Below are 21007 nucleotides of genomic sequence, written 5' to 3'. Positions count from 1 at the left end.
AAGAAGATATTCTAACAAATATCTTAACAAATATCTTGAATTTTAACAAATTCAAGATAAAATTTTAGTAAATGAGTTGTAAACTTTCTGACTCTTCTTAAATTGAAGGTAATATATTTGAAATAACTATATTTTCCACCACTTTATTCTTACTACCTTTTTTTATGCCATTACCATGAGCTTATTGAGTGTTTAGAGTTCTGTTTGGTAAGTATGTGTGGAGGGCCTGCATTGATAAAATAGTGTTTTTATTCTAGAGGACAATACGGCCTCGTAGTGTGATTGTACATTATTAACATTAATTTCATTCCTTAGGAAATTGACTTTAAATCAGTCTGCTAATCACTTACTTCAGTGTTTTATAATAAAGCAAGTAGAAAGATTAAAAAAGCATCATCAAAGATCATGAGTAGTTTAAGACAGAGTTTTAAGAAGATTTTTGGCTAGCATTGCTAGAATATTAACTGAAATGAAAAGGTAAAACATTTGTCTTTTATTCATAATAGTAATAACTATTATTCAATTTTTTTAAGTTACAAAATGTGTAGACATTTGTGTGTGTGTGGGTGCCATTCAATCAGTCCTAGGCAATTGAGATGGCTAAATAACACCCATATGGTGAACAGCTTGGTGCGCCCAGTATAAAGGAAAAGGTGTTGGCAGTGAATCTGTGAAGGAGGCATTATTATTTTCACTCCTAGAGGTGATGTAAATATCCAGCCTCCAGGGCTTTATTTCTTTTCTTTAGCTTTTTTTTTTCTTCTTCTTCTTTCCTTTCCTTTATGTTCTAGACTTTAGCTGGGTTAATTATAGAATGAAATATTTTTCAATACAAAATGCTCATTCCTAGGGAAAAAATAGTTGCCTTGGAGAGTGATGTGAAACGCAATCTAAATATTTAGTTTCATATGTTAAAAAGCAATTCCATTTCAAAGGAGATGAAAAAACACAATATGTGACTTCTATCTGATTAAATTTTTTTTCATGGAAATGTGACATGTGAAGCAAAGACAATTTGATAAGAGTTACATTAACAATTAACATATATTATTTGTTATGTTCTAAGGCTCTTTTTTAGTAATTTTTATGTATTGTTGGATAGGTTTCATTTCATAACCATAATAGGCTTATAAAATTAGTATTATAATTACACTAATTTTGCAGATGTATAAACTGAAGAACTGAGAGTTTCAGTCATTTAGACCACTGGCTGGTGGGATCAGGAATCTGCTCCACAGCCCATATTTGTAACTACAATGATATGGTGCCTTTATTTGGTAAGATGCCAATGTTTTGAAATTTTGTGTAACATTTCACAAGTTGTAGTACTAGGGAAGACATTTAAGACTATGATGGTTGTAATGGATGATGGTTGTAGGGGTTAGAACTCAAAATTTGGAGTCAAGAGGACTGCAGCTGAAATCTCCACCCTGCCAGTGGTGTGAGGTATTTAATCTCTGTAAGCTTCACTTTCTTCATCAGTAAAATGACATCATCCCTAGAGTCATTTTGAGGATTAAATGAGATTATATATATAATGTATTTAGCCAATAGTGAGCATATCGTATGTTTTCAATATATGTGGAATTATTTTCTTCATAAAGTGAAGATCTAGTGTCTAAAGAAAAAAGTAACAGATCTAGTGTCTGAAGAAAATATATTGTGATAGATGAGTCGTCTTCATTTAAGAAGAATTAAGAAGTTTCAAATATCAAATAACTTTTGAAGTTTATTTTTCTGAAAAAACAGTAAGCATTTAGAAATCACTGTTTAATTTTTATATTATTTTATAATTTACTGGTTTACAGTCATCCCTTGGTATCCATGGGGGATAGGTTCCAGGAATCCTCATGGATACCCAAATCCACATGCTCAAGTCCCTTATATAAAATGATATAGTATTTGCTTATTATCTTTGTACATCCTCTCATGTATTTTAAATTATATCTAGATTAGGATAATACTAACTTACAGGGTCTATGCATCACTTCATTTGCATGCATTCAATGTGGTACACAGTGTGCATCAAATTTGAGTTTTGTTTTTTAGAACTTTGTGGTATTTTTCCCAGTATATTTGATTTGAGGTTAGTTGAATTCATGGATGTGGAACACACTGATATGAAGTGTTGACTACATATAATTAATTATAGTGTACTGTAATAACTTTAAGTCTAAATTTGTGAGCTTAGAGACTTTAAACTGATATTTATCAAAAGAGTAGAAAGTGAATTATTTGCCTATGTGACATAAAGCATGGTTTTGAACATACAACCTTGGGCTCCTGATATTGAGGGACTTGAATATTAGACTTATAACATATCTGTAACTTTTTTCAGTTTTTAAGTGACCTTTTCCATAGAACTTGTGCTTTTTTCAGTTAAATGATCATCTCTAGAAAAGTTCCTTAATAATTTCCAAAGAAAGTGATGTGCAAGGCAGCTTTTTGTGTGTTGTTTTTATATACTAGCAATCAAAATTTAACATATCACAGGAAGTTGATCTAAACTGCTCATTTTTATGTTTTAAAATATAACATTTCTAAAAATGATATACCTTTGAAAATGAATACTATTCATTATTGAAAATTCTCTAAACCATTGATACAATATCATCTTAAAAGTATGTTTTGCATTTTATCATATGATATTGGTTTGGCTGTGTCCCCACCCAAATCTCATCTAGAATTATAACTGCTACAATTCCCATAATGTGTCATGGGAGGAACCTAGTGGGAGGTAATTGACTCATTGGAGCGAGTCTTTCCCATGCTGTTCTTGTGATAGTGAATAAGTCTCACAAGATCTGATGGTTTTAAAAGTGGGAGTTTCCCTGCACACACTCTCTCTTTGCCTGCTGCCATCCATGTAAGATGTGACTTGCTCCTCCTTGCCTTCCACCATAATTGTGAGACCTCTGCAGCCACATGGAACTGTGAGTCCAATAAATTGCCCAGTCTTGGGTATGTCTTTATCAGCAGCATAAAAACGGACTAATACATTAAATTTTTGTGAATTTTTATACATTTTTTAAAAAGCTCATTCAGGCTGAATCAGGTAATGATGTCTGTGCTATAGAAACTATTTCTTAACATGTAAGTAAAAGAGATTATGCATTATATTTAGTGGAAATAGTCTGTTATAGGCAATCTGAACAATGAACCAACTTTAAAATCATACTCTATAAGTGTGTTAAGGAAATGAAAATCTGGGTAAAATTGATGCCCTGTGTAAATAGAAAAAATAAGACATTTCATTTTAGCTTTATTAAAGTATAGGCTTTTAATATATTTTACATTTATACAAAATAAATAATCACTGTCTAATTTCTAAGCATTTAAGGATTTTTACCCATAAATAGTTAAAATCCTAGCACTTTTCAGAATCATCTGTTTTTTAACATAGATTTGGAAATTTCAAATAACTTCTCACTCAAGTCTATGGAAACAAGGAAATAATTACTGCATGCAGAATTATCAATATTATTTGACTAATCTTTTGGACACTTATAGAAGCAGGCTGTGGTGTGGCTGAGGCAGCTGGATCCCTTGCGGCTTTTCAGCATTTATGACTGAGATGGATGAGCGTCACCTTGAAATGCAGGCAGAATAGACTCTCACTTAGTGTGCAGAAAGGCTATGTGGCAGGTTGAAACCAATACTCACACAAGGCCTGTGAAATCAAATTGATTCAAAGCTTTCCCTTCATGATATTAGCAATGGTAAAGGATGATTTTTCAAGCTTCATAACGACTTAGAATTTATAAAATTCCAATTAAAATATGAGTCTTCTGTAGTAAATAAATTGATCTTTGGATTCTGATGCCATTCTCAATCTGGGGCCCATGAATGAGCTTCAGGGGTCTCAGGAGCCTGGGACCCCAGAAGTTGTATTTTGTATTATGTATATGTGCATTTTTCTATATTGAGGACTCTTTATTTTCATTACGTTCTTAAAGGAATCCATGAACCAAAAAACAAACAAACAAAAAATTAAGAATCACTGCACTGACAAATAAGGAACTATAAACTTTTATAAGTTTTAAAGAGACTTTGAAGAACTGACTTAAATTGAAATGTTGTGTGCAAAAAAATAATTATTTTGTAGTAGTGTCTCCAAACAGTATTTAGAAATGCCATGATGGGGTAATCTGAGAACTATCCTTTTTATGGATAAAGGAATACTGATGATATGAACAGGAGACAGGGAAATATTGGGAAGAAGAGGGTGGTTCCGCAGCAAAGGCCCCACCCTCAAGCCTGGAAAACCGCAGCCCTAAATGAGAGCACATTTGGCTTTAGAAAGGATGGAAGAAAAGGAAATTTGCATTTACTATATATTTCAGACATTGCTTAGCAAAATCATACTACTTACTTCCCTTCTTTACTATATTCTTTTAATGTAAATTTCCACCAATTGAAAGGAAAGAGATTGTTAGGCAATGTTAGATGTTTTGTATCTTACCAAAATATATCGTATCAATCAGTGTTTAAATAGCTAAATCAGACTATGCCTGCATGCCACTCAAAGGGTTGGCAAAATATATGTGTTTGACAACCCAGGAATTACCGAGAGAGAGACAATTCTAAGAAAGAAGTCATACATGCTGGGCGTGGTGGCTCACGCCTGTAATCCCAGCACTTTGGGAGGCCAAGGCGGGCTGATCACCTGAGGCCAGGAGTTCAACACCAGCCTGGCCAATATGGTGAAAGTCTGTCTCTACTATATATACAAAAATGTAGTCAGGCATGTGGTGGCATGTGCCTGTAATCCCAGCTACTTGGGAGGCTGAAACATGAGAAACACTTGACCCCGGAGGGGGAAGTGAGCTGAGACGGTGCCATTGCACTCTGGCCTGGGTGAAAGAGCAAGATTCTGTCTCCAAAATAATAATAATAATAATAATTTAAAAATTAAAAAAAGAAAGAAAGAAGTCATACGATGAGTGTGGTATTAGCCCCTTAACAAGAGTCCTTGATGTTTGCAGATGTCCTGCAACTCTGAATTCCCATTATGTTTTAAATTACGATTACTTCCCTAGCACCCATGTGTGCTGCTATCAGCAGAGGCTTATCACTTCCAGGAAATAATAAATATAGAGATACATGAATTATTTCGAAGCTCCAATTCTGCCTTCATGCAGATCTCTCCATAATAAAATAATGGAGTGAAGCATTAAAAAAAAATTCCACTGAAGCAAATATCTTTAAATAGATTATTTCCTACAAAGAATCAGTGGGCGCTGATGTTCCCTTGTTGGCTAAAATCACTGGGAGAGAAATTACAATTACAGCAATCACAACATAGTTTAACTCTATGAACTTAGATACTGAGAAAACAAAATGAAAAAAGATAAAAAAAAAAAACACCTTTTAAAAGACCATCTTTAAGAAAGCAACACAATTGAGATTTCCATTTACAGCAGCTTTCAGCTACTTCACTCTCTTTCCAGAAGGGGCTCCATAGTGTCCATGGCTACCCTTCAAGGCATAACCGTATGCTTTTCTATTCATGGATTTTAGGGATTGAATATGTTATCAATCAAAAGAGTCACTGTAGTTTCATTGCTTCTAGAATCTCCTGAGGCACCGTATATAGCTGCATTCAAAGAAAATGAACTGTTATAAACTTGATCATATTCATCCCTTGGGCTCATTTGATTAGAAAATTGCCCAATGAGCTGTTACAGTATTTTCAACTAATTAGTTAACCCATACATCAGGATTTCTTTCCTTCTTTTTTTTTTTGCCTTGAAGTATAGATTTTCCTTTTCTTTCATAGTTTACTTGTCTCAGTGTTTGCTGTGTGGCCAGAACACTCAATCACATCACTAAACATACCCTTCCTCATATCATTCTTCATGTGACAGAAGTAAATGGTGCACATTTCTCTTGCCATTTTATTGATTTTAAATCTGAGACAATGAAGAGCAATGTGATTCCGTTGGGAAACTCAGAGAGCTATGATTACCTCCCAGAGCAGCCCTAATCAATGGGTGGAGATCCAAGGTTCCTTCTGGACATAATTATGCTGAAGAAAAGAAATAGAGACACATTTTCAATAAAATGTCATATAAAGGTTCAAGTGAGTTCTTCAGAAAGTGTATTTCTGCCTTTGTGCAAATTTCTTCATAGAGTTAAGAAATGAAGCATTAAAGAAAGGATTCAACAGAACCCAAGCATTATGGAAGGACTGTGTCCCCCCAGTTCATATGTTGAAGCCTTAACCTGCAATGTGACTGTCCTATATTTCAAAATAGGGCCTTTAATGAAGCAACGAAGGTTAATGAGGTCGTAAGAGTTGGTCCTTGATCATATAGGACTGATGTCCTTATAAGAATTGGAAGAGATACCCAGAACTCCTGCTGTCTCCTTTCCCCCACCACACCAGTCATGAGCATACAGAAGAAAGGCCATATGAGGATGCATTGAGAAGACAGTTATCTGTAAGCCAGGGAAAGGACCTTTACCAGTTTACAAGCCTGACACGTTGATCTTGGACTTCTGGTCTCTAGTGCTGTGTGAAAATGACGTTTAGATTGTTTAATTCATTCAGTCTGTGGTGTTTTGCTTTGTCAGCCCTGGCAGACAAATATAAGTATCTCCAGATAGATTATTCCACAGGACAGCAAACATGGTTTTCCTAACAAAAAGAAATAGGGAGTGAGAGATAGAAGAAGTATATAATTTCAAAATAAGTAAATAGAAATGAAGTAAGAGCCAAAATGGTTTATACAAGTTATATTTTTGCCAGGATAATAGTAAGAATAGGGTGCTGTATATTGCTGCCTGTTTCGCTCAAGTCAGCAGTGAAAACAAAGGGCTGTGCTGGCACATGTCACAGAGCTTTTCAGAATCCAGCATACTTCTCTGGTGTGTTTTAACTGCCTGCAAATGACACCATCCTCTTCTTTTGCACATTTTGAATGAGATACTGTGATGGACAGTCTGAGAATGGCCAAGAAGCTGTTGGTGCATTCTGGGGCTGTTAACTAGTTTAGAGAAGCCTTGGTGCCTGGGAGGTCACAAGCCACCAAGGGACAATAGTTACATGATGAGTTCACACTGTTACATATGGAATGATGCTATGTTTAATCTGCTATCAGATGCTGAAGTGGATTTTTATGTCAAGTTAAAAACAACATTCCAATCAAATGGCAAGTCTGAAAGTTGCAAAGGTATATAAAAGCAAAGAATATGATTGCTAGAATTAGATCTATATATATGTGTATCCCAATAAGATATATTTGACTTCATGGAAAAAATTCTACTATATCAAGGAGTTTAGACATCAAATACTTTAAATGATGAGAGTAATGTTTGTGATGTCCACAGGGATTATCATTGGCATAATTCCGAAAGAGTAAATTAGAATTAGGTTTTGTAGTTACATATGTGTAACCCAAGTGCCTCCAGATCCCCTAACCTTTGTGGACTACATTTCCCTTGACTAGATGGAGATGCGCTCATGTTATGGGAGATGCAATATTCATCAAAGTGTTGTGCAGATTCCTTGGGAGGAGGAGTGGTTGCTTTCCATGACTTTTTTGCTACTCTATATTCTCAATTCTCTCTCACTATCTCATTTCCTTCAGCTGCTGTTCTATGCACATGGCTCTGGCAGCTGGCTACCATAAGGGGACCGAGGCCATTTCTTCTACATTCATTAAAGTAACTAACACAAAACTTCCGCTCAAAGCAGAATTTTCATTAAATATGTATAAGTAATAAAAGGGAGACATCATCAACAAAAGAGGAAGAAATTTACAATCTGATAGTTTCATGTTGGTTATTCTTGCAGCAAGTAACTTTCACTGAGCAAATTTCTTCTTAGGCGCTGGCCTGTCCCATATTGCTGCCTTGTTTATTTGTTTGTTTGTTTGTTTGTTGTCAGTCCTTTCTTCTCTCATCTTCTTTTCAAGTCTTCCAGTGTTTCACTTATGCAGCTGGAAGATAACTACCAAATCCCAATTGTCGTATTATACATAGTAATTTAGCTCTGTTTTTTAATCCAGTCTAGCCCCAAAACATATTCTTTTAATTCTGTAAAATTACTTTTATGGGATGTACAATTTTATGCATATGTGTGTGTGTGGTGTATATGTGTGTGTATGTACGTACACATGTGCACACACACACACACACACACAAAATTATAGTCAGCATACCACTACAGTCAGGATTCAAAATAATTCCATCACCCCCAAAACTCTCTTGTGCTATTTCTTTATTGGTATCCCTTCCCCATCCCTAAGTCCTGTCAACTATTGATCTATTCTCTGTCACTATATCTTTTTGAGAATGTCATTTAAATGGAATCATATTAGTCTGTTCTCACATTGCTGATAAAGACATACCCTAGACTGGGTAATTTGTAAAGAAAAAGAGGTTTAATAGACTCACAATTACATGTGGTTGGGCAGGTCTCACAATCACGGCAGAAGTGAAAGGCACATCTTACATGGTGACAAGCCAGAGTGAATGAGAGCCAAGCAAGAGGGGAAACCCCTTATATAGTAATCAGATCTTGTGAGACTTATTACTACCATGAGAACAGTATGGGGGAAAATACCCACAATGATTCCATCATTGCTCACTGATTCCATTATTGTCCCTCCCACAACATGTGGGAATTATGGGAGCTACAATTCAAGATGAGATTTGGGCGGGGATACAGCCAAACCATATCATCCCACCGCTGGCCCCTCCCAAATCTCATGTCCTCACAATTAAAAACCAATCATGCCTTCCCAACAGTCCCCCAAAATATTTCCTCATTTCAGCATTAACTCAAAAGTCCACAGTCCTAAGTCTTATTTGAGACAATGTAAGTCTCTTCCACCTAAGAGCGTGTAAAATCAAAAGCAAGTTAGTTACTTCCTAGATACAATGAGGGTACAGGCACTGGGCAAATACAGCCATTCCAAATGGGAGGAATCAGCCAAAACAAAGGGGCAACAGGCCCTATACAAGTCTGATATCCAGTGGGGCAGTCAAGTCTGAAAGCTCCCAAATGATCTCTTTGACTTCACATCTCATCTCCCATCCAGGTCACACTGATGCAAAAGGTAGATTCCCATGGTCTTGGGCAGTTCCGCCCCTGTGGCTTTGCAGGAGACAAACCCCTCCTGGTTGCTTTCACCTTGAGTGTCTGCAGCTTTCCCAGGAACATGGTGCAAGTTGTAAGTGGATCTACCATTCTGGGGTCTGGAGGATGGTGGCGCTCTTCTCACAGCTTCGCTAGGCAGTACCCCAGAGGGGACTCTTTGTGGGGGCTTCAACCCCACATTTCCCTTCTACACTGCCCTAGCAGAGGTTCTCCATGAGGGGCCTGCCCCTGCAACAAAATTTTGCCTGGACATCCAGGCATTTCCATACATCGTCTGAAACCTAGGCAGAGGTTCCCGAATCTCAGTTCCTGGCTTCTGTGCGCTTGCAGGCTCAATACCATGTGGAAGCCACCAGGGCTTGGAGCTTGCACCCTCTGAAGCCACGGCTTGAGGTGCACCTTGGCCCCTTTTGGCCAAGGGTAAGATACAGGGTACCAAGTCCCGAGGCTGCTCACAGCAGGAGGGACTTGGGGCTGGCTCTTGAAACTATTTTTTCACTCTAGGCCCCTGAATCTGTGATGGGAGGGACTGCCACAAAGATCTCTGAAATGCCCTGGAGACATTTTCCTCATTGTCTTGGCAGTTAACATTTGGTTCCTCATTACTTATGCAAATATCTGCAGCCCAGTTGAATTTCTCCTCATAAAATTGGTTTTTATTTTCTATCGCATTATCAGGTTGCAAATTTTCTGAACTTTTATGCTCTGTTTCCCATTTAAAACTGAATGCTTTTTTACAGCACCCAAGTCACCTCTTGAATGCTTAGAAATTTCTTCCACCAGATACTCAAAATCATCCCCTTCAAGTTCAAAGTTCCACATATCTCTAAGGCAGGAGCAAAATGCCACCAGTCTCTTTGCTGTTTTAGGAAGAGTCACCCTTGCTCCAGTTCCCAACAAGTTCCTCATCTCCATTTGAGACCACCTCAGCCTGGATTCCATTGTCCATTATCAGCATTTTGGTCAAAGCCATTTAAAAAGTCTCTAGGAAGTTCCAAACTTTCCCACATTTTCCTGTCTTCTTCTGAGTCTTCCAAACTGTTCCAACCTCTGTTACCCTGTTCCAAAGTTGCCTCCACATTTTTGGGTATCTTTACAGCAATGCCCTACTCTACTGGTACCACTTTACTGTATTAGTCTATTCTCTCACTGCTGTTAAAGACATACCTGAGACTGAGTAATTAATAAAGAGAAAAGGTTTAATGGACTCACAGATCCATATGACTGGTGATGCCTCACAATCATGGTGGAAGGTGAAAGGCATGTTTTACATGGTGGCAGGCAAGAGTGAGTAAGAGCCAAATGAAAGGGGAAACCCCTTATATAGTAATCAGAGCTTGTGAGACTTATTCACTACCATGAGAACAGTATGGGGGAAATTGCCCCCAATGATTCCATTATTGCTCACTGGGTCCCTCCCACAACATATGGGAATTATGGGAGCTACAGTTCAAGATGAGATTTGGGTGGTGACACAGCCAGACCATATCAGGAATTAGAGATTATATTAATATAATCTTTTGAGACTTTTTTAATACTCGGCATAATGCCTTGAAATTCATCTAAGTTGTTGCATAAATCAATAGTTTGAGCTTTTTATTGCCAAATAGTATTCCATTGCATAGATGTAGCATAGTTTTTCAGTTCATTTGTTAAAATATATTTTCATTGTTTTCAGTTTTGGGTGGTTATAAAAACTACTATAAAAATTTGCTTCTATATGAACATAAGTATTTATTTCTCTAAAATAAATTCCCAGTGGTAGGATCACTGGGTCATGTGATAAGTGAATATGTAGCTTTATTGTTTAAAAAACTGCCAAACTGCTTTTCCAAAGTGGGAGTACTATTTTTGTATTTGCGCCAATAATGTATGGAAGTTCCAGTTGCTCTGCATCCTCAACAGCACTCAGTATTGTCAGAATTATTTTTAAGTCATTGAAAAAGGTGTGTAATGGTATCTCATTATGGATTTAAATTGTATTTCCCTAACAGCTAATGATTTCAAACAGTTTTTAAAGTGCTTATTCGACATCCTGTATCTTCTTCGGTGAAATAGTCACTCAAATTTTTTGCCCATTTAAAAAACTGTAAATTGAGTTGCTTTCTTTGCAATAAGTTTTAAGATATCTTTATACATTTAAATTGGTCCCATGTACAATGTTTTCTGCAGGTTTACTTCCAAAAAACAGTGATTCTGATATTTTTCTTTATTACCATTATCTCTAAAACTTCTAGCAAAACAGAAATAAACCTGCTACTTTCTAAACCTGTATCTGTTGTGTTCATCTTTATCCTTTTACTTGGCTCTGCTTCTATCCTTAACCTTCAATTATGCATTTTCTTTTTGGTATCTCCAGACCTGCTTTTGCATAATCCATTCTTTCCTTTAGTTTATACATGTTAAAGTCTCTGTATTTAATTTTTAAGAAGAAGTTAATCTATGACTTCTCTCTGAATTACTACCTGTCTACTTTCCATTGCTACTCTGCTTCTTGAAAAATATTCTATATTTGCTAACTTCTCCTGTCAGTATCCAACCTGGACTCTTCTTTCATTATCATTCTGAAAATGTTCTCACAATTGTCACCAGTGACCCCAGTTGCCTCTAATGGTGGCCTCTTTGTGTTCATTTTATTTACCTTTGTGAAACTATGGCATTTTTGCCCACCACTTTCCTCCAGATAATAACATCACACACACGCACAAATCTTTATCATTATAGTCACAGAGAAAGGTAAAGTAATACATATTTTTGGAAGCAGATTATTTTATTATGTTTTTTGAAAAAAAGTATAAGAAATTTCATGAGAATAAAGGATGCGGAAACACTCTGAATTTAGTATACACATGTAATTTAACTGGGTTATTTATAGAACATGAAAGAAATCTGTATTCATAGAATCTTGTTTCATTTGAGTTCTTGTTTTTGAAATATGTCAATTAGTCTACTAGTCTTTAAGTGCTCAATTTTTCTAATTTGTAAAATAAAGATGAATATAGTAGTTGACTCCCCAATTTTTTGCAAACATTATGTGAGATGGAGGACACAAAGCATTTAGTAGAATATCTGAAATATAGAGTAATTAATAAATAAACTAGTTTTTTTAAGTCCTTTCCCTCCATATTTCTGTAATTAAATTTTAGAAATGAATTTTAAAGACGAAGCAATTTATTCAGGTTGCAATATTCAGTATTAATACTGGAAACTTACAAAACAAATTTAGGGAGCTTTGAGCACAGTTTTTCTTTTGATTGTGCATGTCCAAACACAGAGCTGATGATCTGTGGTGTGTCTCTTACCTAATTTGGGTAAATAATCTCCTTGTGTCTCTGCAGAGAACCTTTACGCAAGCCAGATATGTAGAGTTTAACCCAGTCAGTGGGAGTCTGCCCTATGAGTGTAATTTTACTGACACAGAATCACGAAGCAGTAGTTCAGCCATGATTTGGAGTGCTAATTAACAGCAAGCTAATACAACAATGCCTCTGCTTAATCATCTGTTCTTTATTAAAAATCAGTTACTTGTAACAAATTATTACACAAGAGTTTTTGCATATAGTTTAGTACCCTAGGTTTCCCTTGATCTTTCTTTCCACATAATTCTATAAAACATTCTGCATTAACAACTGAAGGTATTATTGATTTATTCTCTATTACACACTATACATTAAAATACTTTCATTTTGTCTTGCTTTCTCCCATAAACTCTCTTGCCCAAATAATTTAGTTGAGTGCCTTTTGCATAATCCACATCAAGGTTTTCTTTATTTTTGTTGTTGAATATCCATCTGTGCTCTTACAATTCCAGTTTTGCAAAGAAACAAGGGCTATTAACCGGATTCAACTATAATGACTCTTCTTTGGACAATCTTTTGGCAATAGCAAAGAAGTAAACCATGGAAAATGAATCTATTAGAATCATCATACTTAGGAAATAACATGGTTAGATCTAATTATAATAATGTCTCCTGGTAATATCTTGATTTTTATACTGGAACACATAGTAGAAAATTGCTCAATGTTCCTATTTGTCTTCATCCACTAAAGATGGAACAGTTATTTCAAACTGCCTTTTGTGTGGTTATGTTGTATGTGTGTATGTGGGGGTACAGAAGATGCAATCTTCTTTCTTTCTAAAAATGTTATATGGCATATGTTTATGTAAAAATTATTTTCAATGTATGGTTGGTTTGTTTTTTAAATTGTACAAGAATTCTTATGATATGTGGTATAATTTCTGAGTCAATAAAAATCTTCAAGTTTTAATTTGTGTTATTGTTGTTTTCAAATTTTGCACGATGGAAGTTAGTTCTTTGTTTCAGTGAAAATGTCTTCGTTATGTAATAAATTTCATCCATGCTTATTGTAAAATGTTTAAACAATGCAGAGTAGATGAAACCAATGGGTTTTATTATATCAATTGGAGATAACAGTATATGGCTCTATCTATGTCGACACATTAAAGTTGATGAACTGCAGTATGAATGTTCTCACTATTTAGCTGCTCCCTCAGATATGAAAAACTCAAATGGGCAATATTAATTTGAAATTAAAGGTACCTCACTTAGGGAGTAGGGATCTACTAGGGAGTAGATCAAACCTCCTCTACCCCTTCTTTTTCAAAATTTAATGTGTATATTTATCACTCTGGGATCTTGTTCAATGAAAGATTGTGATCCCATATGTTTGGAGTAGCGTCTGAAATGCTGTATTTCTAATACGCTGCCAGATATACCGATACTGTGCTATTAAGTGGGGGAAAGAACCATACAGAGGGAAAATGAAAACGTAATTTACAAAAGGTGAGGGAAGGGACTTCCCTGACCTCTACTGAAAAATAAAAAGCAAGAAATATTGAACGCTGGTAATGCTCTTGCTATGTTTGAGGTATTTATTTTATTTCAGTTGCTGTTCTATTTTGCTTTGTTTTCCCAGAATGGCTTGTTATTTGTGAGCAGTTGTCTGGAAACGATAGGAAGTTCTTTTTATATTGTATACATTAATATGCTACAAAGCTTTTCATTAGGCACTGATTTATCTAAATTTCTTTAAAACTATTGAAAAGGAGCCAAACTCAAAGAGTTTGAACTATCCAAACATTTCAAATAGTCAGAAAATCAGAGATTCTTTCACTTATAAACACAAGGACTTGCTTAATAGAATTAGTTTTGCATGAGGTTACTGCATAATTTACTCTCCAGTAGAATTTAGAGAAAGATACGTTCTACCCTTCTCTGTAGGAATGTTTTAAAGAAAAAATAATCACAGTACCTTTCAAATACCACAAAACTACAGGAACATCAGAATGTCATCATCTACGGCAGACACATCCCATGTGTTTTCTATGCTAAGCTCATCTTTGGTTGGGAGAGAGTGGAAGGGGCACCCTGCTTGGGATTTTTGTTAAATTATTTGTGAGAAACAGTGAATTTGCCTCCCACACAGCCATGGTTCCTGGGCCTTTGTATTTCAAAGATGAGTAAATAGTAAATAAATAAATAGAAAATGAATAAGAAAGGAAATGAACGTATGTTGACAAAAATAAATTTACCCAATATACGTACATTAAATAAATCAATTACTAGCACTGTCATTTCTAAAAAGAAATGGCGTGATAACACAAAAATGTAGATAGGGAAAGTGTCTAGTAGGGTATAATATCAAAAACCAACTAGCCTAGTATCTTTCACTTATACATAAAATTGTTCTTTTTCGAACCATGTAAAAGATTTATGCTTTATCTTTGCCTATTTTTATTGGTTTGTTTATACATTTGTTTGTTTTCCAAATGGAGTATAACTAACTGGTTATATTCCTAATAAAAACTTAATTACAGGCCATAGCTCCAGAATAACACATCAGGAACTTTTTGTTACAGTGGCCAATGGCTAAACTTTCTTTACTCATTTAGGAATTAAGGCTATGGATATTCTAGAAAACTAAAAGTTAGCATATTTTGTGGTATAAATTGTAAATTCAGTGAGAAAGAGTTATTGGATTTTATATTTTTTTCTTTATAATGAAGGTCTCTTCAGAACACTTTTCTAAATCAGTAATAAAATAAATTTATCATTAATACATGTACACACAAAGACAGACCAACATCTGCCATAGAGCCTTATACATCACCTTGTTAGAGAATCTCAGAGTCATGCTTGCCTGGAGGATGTTGGCATTTCTCGAGTTAACCATGAACCTCAACAACTGCATTATGAAACATTAATGCTAAATCATGTTCTCAGTTGTTGTTATACTGGCTCCTTCTTAAAACTTCTTCTGCAAAGAATACAGGCACTTTCAAAAGGGAAAAGAAAATGTCATTGCAATTTTTTCACTGATAAATGTATTATGTGTATATTTAATTAGTCATCATCATTTGAAATATCTGAAGTAATAATTATGCAATAATGTTTGGTTCATATAAGAGTAGATCCCTTGAGGTCTCACAAAATATGATCCAATTTAAAGTATATTAAATATATTTATCTTCCCAGAATAAGAAAACATACTGTAAAACCTAAGCTTAAAGCAACAGCCTGTTCAAGAAATTAGTCTTTAGAATAAAATTCAACTCTACATGCTCATTTTAAAAGATAACTAAAAGTAAAACTTGGCGAAGAAGAATAAATAGTGACATTCTTTTACAGAATAATTATTCTGTATGAGGAAAATAAAATAATATTATATGTTTTAAATAAATTATGATATTTGAAGCCCATTATATGAAACTTATAAAAATCAGTACATTATTGAATAAGAATAAGGTGGTACAATGATTATTATTTGACTGGATTTAGCATCTAGGTCAGTGCTGGGCATTTGGTATTTATTCATTATATGCTTAATGAATATACGAATTAAAAAGGCAACTGAGTCCTTGAGCTTCTGACTTGTCTGTAGTGTTTCTGTGTGTATGTGTATAACATTATGTAAATGATCTGGAATTTAAAGTTGATTTTCAAAGTTTAAAGACTTAATATGAGCATGTAGATACACCTATTCATAAGAAAAATGTTATACAATTTGTAAGAGTGGAATTGACCAAGTAGGGAAGTAATGTATTTCTGTTATCAAAAACGTAGGGAAATTTCAGTCTACAATATATGTCATGTGATAGGTATTTTTATATCTATATCCAGTAAACTCCATAAGCAAATATATGTACATTGCAAAATTAAAAATTCAGAATTGTTTAGAAAAGTTGATCACATGGTAAACTCCACATCAAAAAGAGACAAAGGAAGCAAAATAAGAAAAATAATTGCTGCACTCTTGAGTAGGGTAAGAAGTGGTTTATTGCCAAGAGAAATATCCATTATAAGATCTATGTATATATTAATCCCTAGGACATATAGACTGGTTTGCTAAAAACAGCAATCAGATAAATCATAAAGTCCTCAACTAGCACAGCTTTTGAATGCAAAATGAAAGATTTTTTTTCCATGAGAAAACACTTCTAATTTCATCTGGGTCAGGGGTTATCTTTCCAAAGCGGCTTTGTTATAAGAATGTACCTTGAAGAAAACTTTACAGGGAACGTGAAAGCAGTTTGTCACAATGCAATGACTGCTTATAGACTGATACTGCATTTTGATACAAGGCCTACTGATGTGTAGTAATATATATTAAACTTTGGATGAAAGTGAGCTAGAAAGATTGAAATCACTCTTACAGAATATTTCTACATGACACAGGCATAGTATAAGTCAAGAATAATAACAGATATTATATCAATTAATATTTTATTTCAAAAATATTGTTTTCTTTCATTATATTTTAAGTGGCCATATATCTAATATCAAATACTTAAATATAAACTGAATCTATATCATGTATTACTATACTAGACTTTTTATAAAATTTGTAAAATGTTTTATTTATAATTACCAGCAGCAATCAGGTAAACAGAGTGTTTTCACAAAGAATTCTACAGGGCCAATTCATACTTACTAATTTTGTTTTCAAGTAGATCAGGGATCAACAAAATTGTTTTAAGGGGCCAGATATTACATATCTTAGGTTTCCAGGCTGAAGGCAAAATTAAAGATAATATGCAGGTCCTTGTATAACAAGAACAATTCTTGCTATTATTCTAGATGAAAAACAAAGTATAACAGTAATAATAAGTACAATTTGAGAATTATTTTATTAACATTTCATGTAATCAGCGTTCAAAGTTGTGTTCATCATAAATAATTGCTCAACTGTTAATGCTGATCTGAAATGAGATTTTACAGATTTCATCTTTGAAATAGCTTTTCACGTTTAAGAGAACTGCCAAATACTGATATCAATCCATTAGCATATAATTTCGATTGTACATATTTATCCCTTAAAAGGCAGATAGAATTCTGTCAGACTATTTTCTTGATATTTGTCTTTTATTATGTCATCGCTTTACAGAGTAATCATTTCCAGTTGAAAAGTTACGTGGCAGCTTCTCAATTGGAAAATTAAACAGATTCTGAGATATGGGAATCTCCTTTGTTCTTGCCTAAAGATGAGAAAAATGTAATTGAAGCTGTAATTTGATCTGGGAAATTATAGCTGCTTCAAATAGTGTGGGAATGGAGTTCATTTTGCTTTTTTTTTACTTTTTCCAACATAAGAAATTTATAGATCAACTCAACATTACTAGGGATTTATATAACATTCATTATCTAAAGGATATATTGCAGTATAACTTCCATATATAAGTACCATTTTGCCTTGTATATATACAGGTTGAATTCATTAAGAAACATTATCAAGGCCGGGTGTGGTGGCTCATGCCTGTAATCCCAGCACTTTGGGAGGCCGAGGTGGGCAGATCACGAGGTCAGGAGTTTGAGACCAGCCTGACCAACATGGTGAAACATCATCTCTACTAAAAATACAAAAATTAACTGGGCGTGGTGATGCGTGCCTATAATCCCAGCTACTCAGGAGGCTGAGGCGGGAGAATCACTTGAACCCAGGAGGTGGAGGTTGCAGTGAGCTGAGATCGAGCCACTGCACACCAGCCTGGGTGACAGAGCGAGACTTCATCTAAAAAAAAAAAGCAACATTATCAAGTTTGCAGCAAAAGCTAATTTCCAAAGTCATTCAGTGGTTGTTAGTACAGGCCAAGGGAAATTCTTTTCATACAGAAAAATATTTTGATCTCTTCCTTAAGCTCAAAAATTTCAAAAAAATAAATTGAGTCCTAACCCATCAAACTGCCATGCAGTGGGACAAGCTCAGGGTATTCATCTTCCACTTCTAGTTGTCTGAACTGTTCACCAGAGTGGATGTAGTTCAGCAATGACAATGCTGGTTTAAATAACAAATGATAGATTAAAATATTTTCTGCAAAGTACTGCTGATGAATAATAAAATGAATAAATAAATAAACACCATATATTTTCACAAGCTTTGTAAATTTTTTCAAATTAGACTTTTTCTGTTCTACATACTGTCTCAGATTCAATTGAAAGATATCTTAGCAGATTGTACTTCAGGTTGTACTGAATTCATATTTTCTCAACTTCTTTAAACATATTCTCACATATAGTTGTTCCCTTCAGACTATTCATAGGAGATGATTCTTTAGTCACTTCAAACTCAGTATTAACTCCTCAAGGAAATAACAGCATTGCTGTTAAATTGGATATTTGCTTTGTTCTTTAGTTGTCTATTGTTGCTACTGCCAATACTCTCAACTCTTCAAGCAACTGTTCGTGTGGAAAAGATAATGATCTTCATAGTGTATATGTGTAAAATCTGTACATAGTTCTCTGGCAGTACAAAACCAGGTGGCAAGCTAGAGAGATCTAGTCTACTGGCAGTAGTTAGCTGACGCTTGCACCAAATGATAATGATTCTGAGAGATGTACATTTCTGTCAGAGTAGGCCCTCTGTAACATGACTGTTAATTAAAAGTATATATACAGATACATACCTATATTAAAAATACATGTAAAAATATATACATAAAGTATATGTACATATATACATGTATAAAAGTGTGTATACACATATACATACACACATATAAAAGTGTATATATTTATATATGACAGTACATGTTAATTTTGGTGGGATTTTGTTCTGTATTTGAGTTCCAGTAAACTTAGATACATCTAAAAATATAAGCCATAAAACTTCTCTTCATGGGACATGATTCTGTGCTGGAGCTAGTTCACACCAGCTAACAAGTATCAATTGTTCAAATTACTAAAATTTTGAGTTAAAATTCAATTACGTACACTTGTTTGCAACACACTTGTTAGGTAAATTTTGCTGGAAAAGTAATGGAGACTCAAAATTCATTTCTTCCTAATTAGTTACTACATTTTGCTGTTATCTGTGTTCTTAGAGTTATTTATTTCTAGTGTACCTTTTAGGTGGAAAAATATATAAGTGTGTGCAAATGTGACTCTTTCCAAATCTGTATTCAATGACTACACATTGTAACTTCAAATTGGCTATGATGGGTAATTTAAATACAGAAATCAGCAAATGCTACAAATCAGGAGTTGGTTTACGGCTTTGTTGATTGTCTGGGCTAAGACATTTATGGAGTGAAATGCCAATAATGAAGAATAGATGTAAATATGTATTGGGTCAGTAGCCGTTGCCTTATGAATAGCACATACACACTCACAAATAACTTTTGAAAACTATTATCCAAATGAGGATAAAAGTCACTCAAGTCAGAGTGAAGTTCTGTTGTCCATCTTCGTTTTTTAATTTCCTCTTACCTGTTTATACGTATGTTAGAAAATATCAGAAGGCCTGTTGATCATGCCCTGACCTACCACTGGCCTCTGAGCTGCCTGCTTGGCACTGCTACACTGCCCCTGGATTGGTTACAATGTGGCGTTTTGTCTGGATTACAGGAGGAGGAAGAATGGGGAAGCCGCAAAGCCTTGCTGGGGTTGGCCTCTCCTCTGTGCAACAGCCTGAATAGCGCAGCACCCAGGACGCACTAGGCCCTCCGTAAATGTCAGCTTAACAGAAAGTGACTAGTAATCCAAACCTGGGGCGAATGAGAGGTGCAGCTGCAGGATCAGTGGGTCCTAGGGCTTCCTGAAACGCAGTTTTGAGGCCCCTGTAGGAAATTTTCTCCCTCTCCCCGCGGGCATGGCTTTTGCACCCGGAGACGGAATGAATGTCAAGCTCAGGTTCAACTCGCGCTTTCGACCCTGGGAGGTATCCTCAGCGAGGCCCGATGGAGGACAGGAGGGGCTGGCGGAGGGTGGAGAGCGAAGGGATAGCCGGAGCTGAGCGAGGGTCTCACCCCACCTGCGGGACCCTGGCAGACCCACACGTGCCCTCCTTTAGCACAAGTCGGTTGCTGCCCTCTACTCTTTGGCAGGGCATAAGTAAGAAAGATTGCCGCCGCGGAGATCTAGCGCTTCCTTCCATTTTGCCTCCTGGCCCCTCCTGGAGACGAAGCCCCTTTCTTGGCAGCTCCGCGCCCCAGAGCAGGAACGCACCGGGCCGCGGTCACATTTCAGCGTTGGTGGCTGCGCCCGCGCGCTCGGACTCCGGGCAGGGGATCGGGCCTGCGGGCGCCAGGCCGGGCTGGCCTCTTCCGGGACCCGGGTGGTTGCTACGTAGGGGCCCCCAAGCTAAGCTGGTACAGGAGCTCTCAAAACTCCCTTTCTGGCATCCCACGGAAAAATACATGAATCAGAAATTCCTCTGCTTCGTCCTCCTGTAGGGGCCGAGTGGCGAGGAGCTCCCAGGTACTCGCGTGGGGATCATAACCCAGAGACTGCGGGGCAACCCTCGGAGGGAAGCCCCCTGCGGCTGCTCTTGGCTTCTTTTTGAGCCGGATCGCCTGTCAGGGACCCCGAGGACTGCGAGGCCGGGGGTACAGACCTGGGGTGTGCTGGGGTTCCCTTTCCATCCCAAAGTTCTATTTTTTTTTCC

The 21007-nt window shown here is 36.0% G+C and overlaps 1 long non-coding RNA gene across 1 annotated transcript in view; it reads right to left on the bottom strand.

The window, feature by feature from the left end:
* LOC119625671 (uncharacterized) overlaps positions 1-20437 on the bottom strand; it is a 61353-nt gene extending 40916 nt beyond the window's left edge. Inside the window, exon 1 of the long non-coding RNA XR_005241822.1 lies at positions 20109-20437. This is a non-coding gene — a long non-coding RNA (uncharacterized lncRNA). The remainder of the gene's footprint in view (positions 1-20108) is intronic.
* Positions 20438-21007: the final 570 nt, after the last annotated feature.

Source organism: Chlorocebus sabaeus, chromosome 22, assembly GCF_047675955.1.
Source record: "Chlorocebus sabaeus isolate Y175 chromosome 22, mChlSab1.0.hap1, whole genome shotgun sequence".
In the NCBI taxonomy this organism is placed as follows: Eukaryota; Metazoa; Chordata; class Mammalia; order Primates; family Cercopithecidae; genus Chlorocebus; species Chlorocebus sabaeus.
This window is presented reverse-complemented; position numbering and strand designations above follow the sequence as displayed.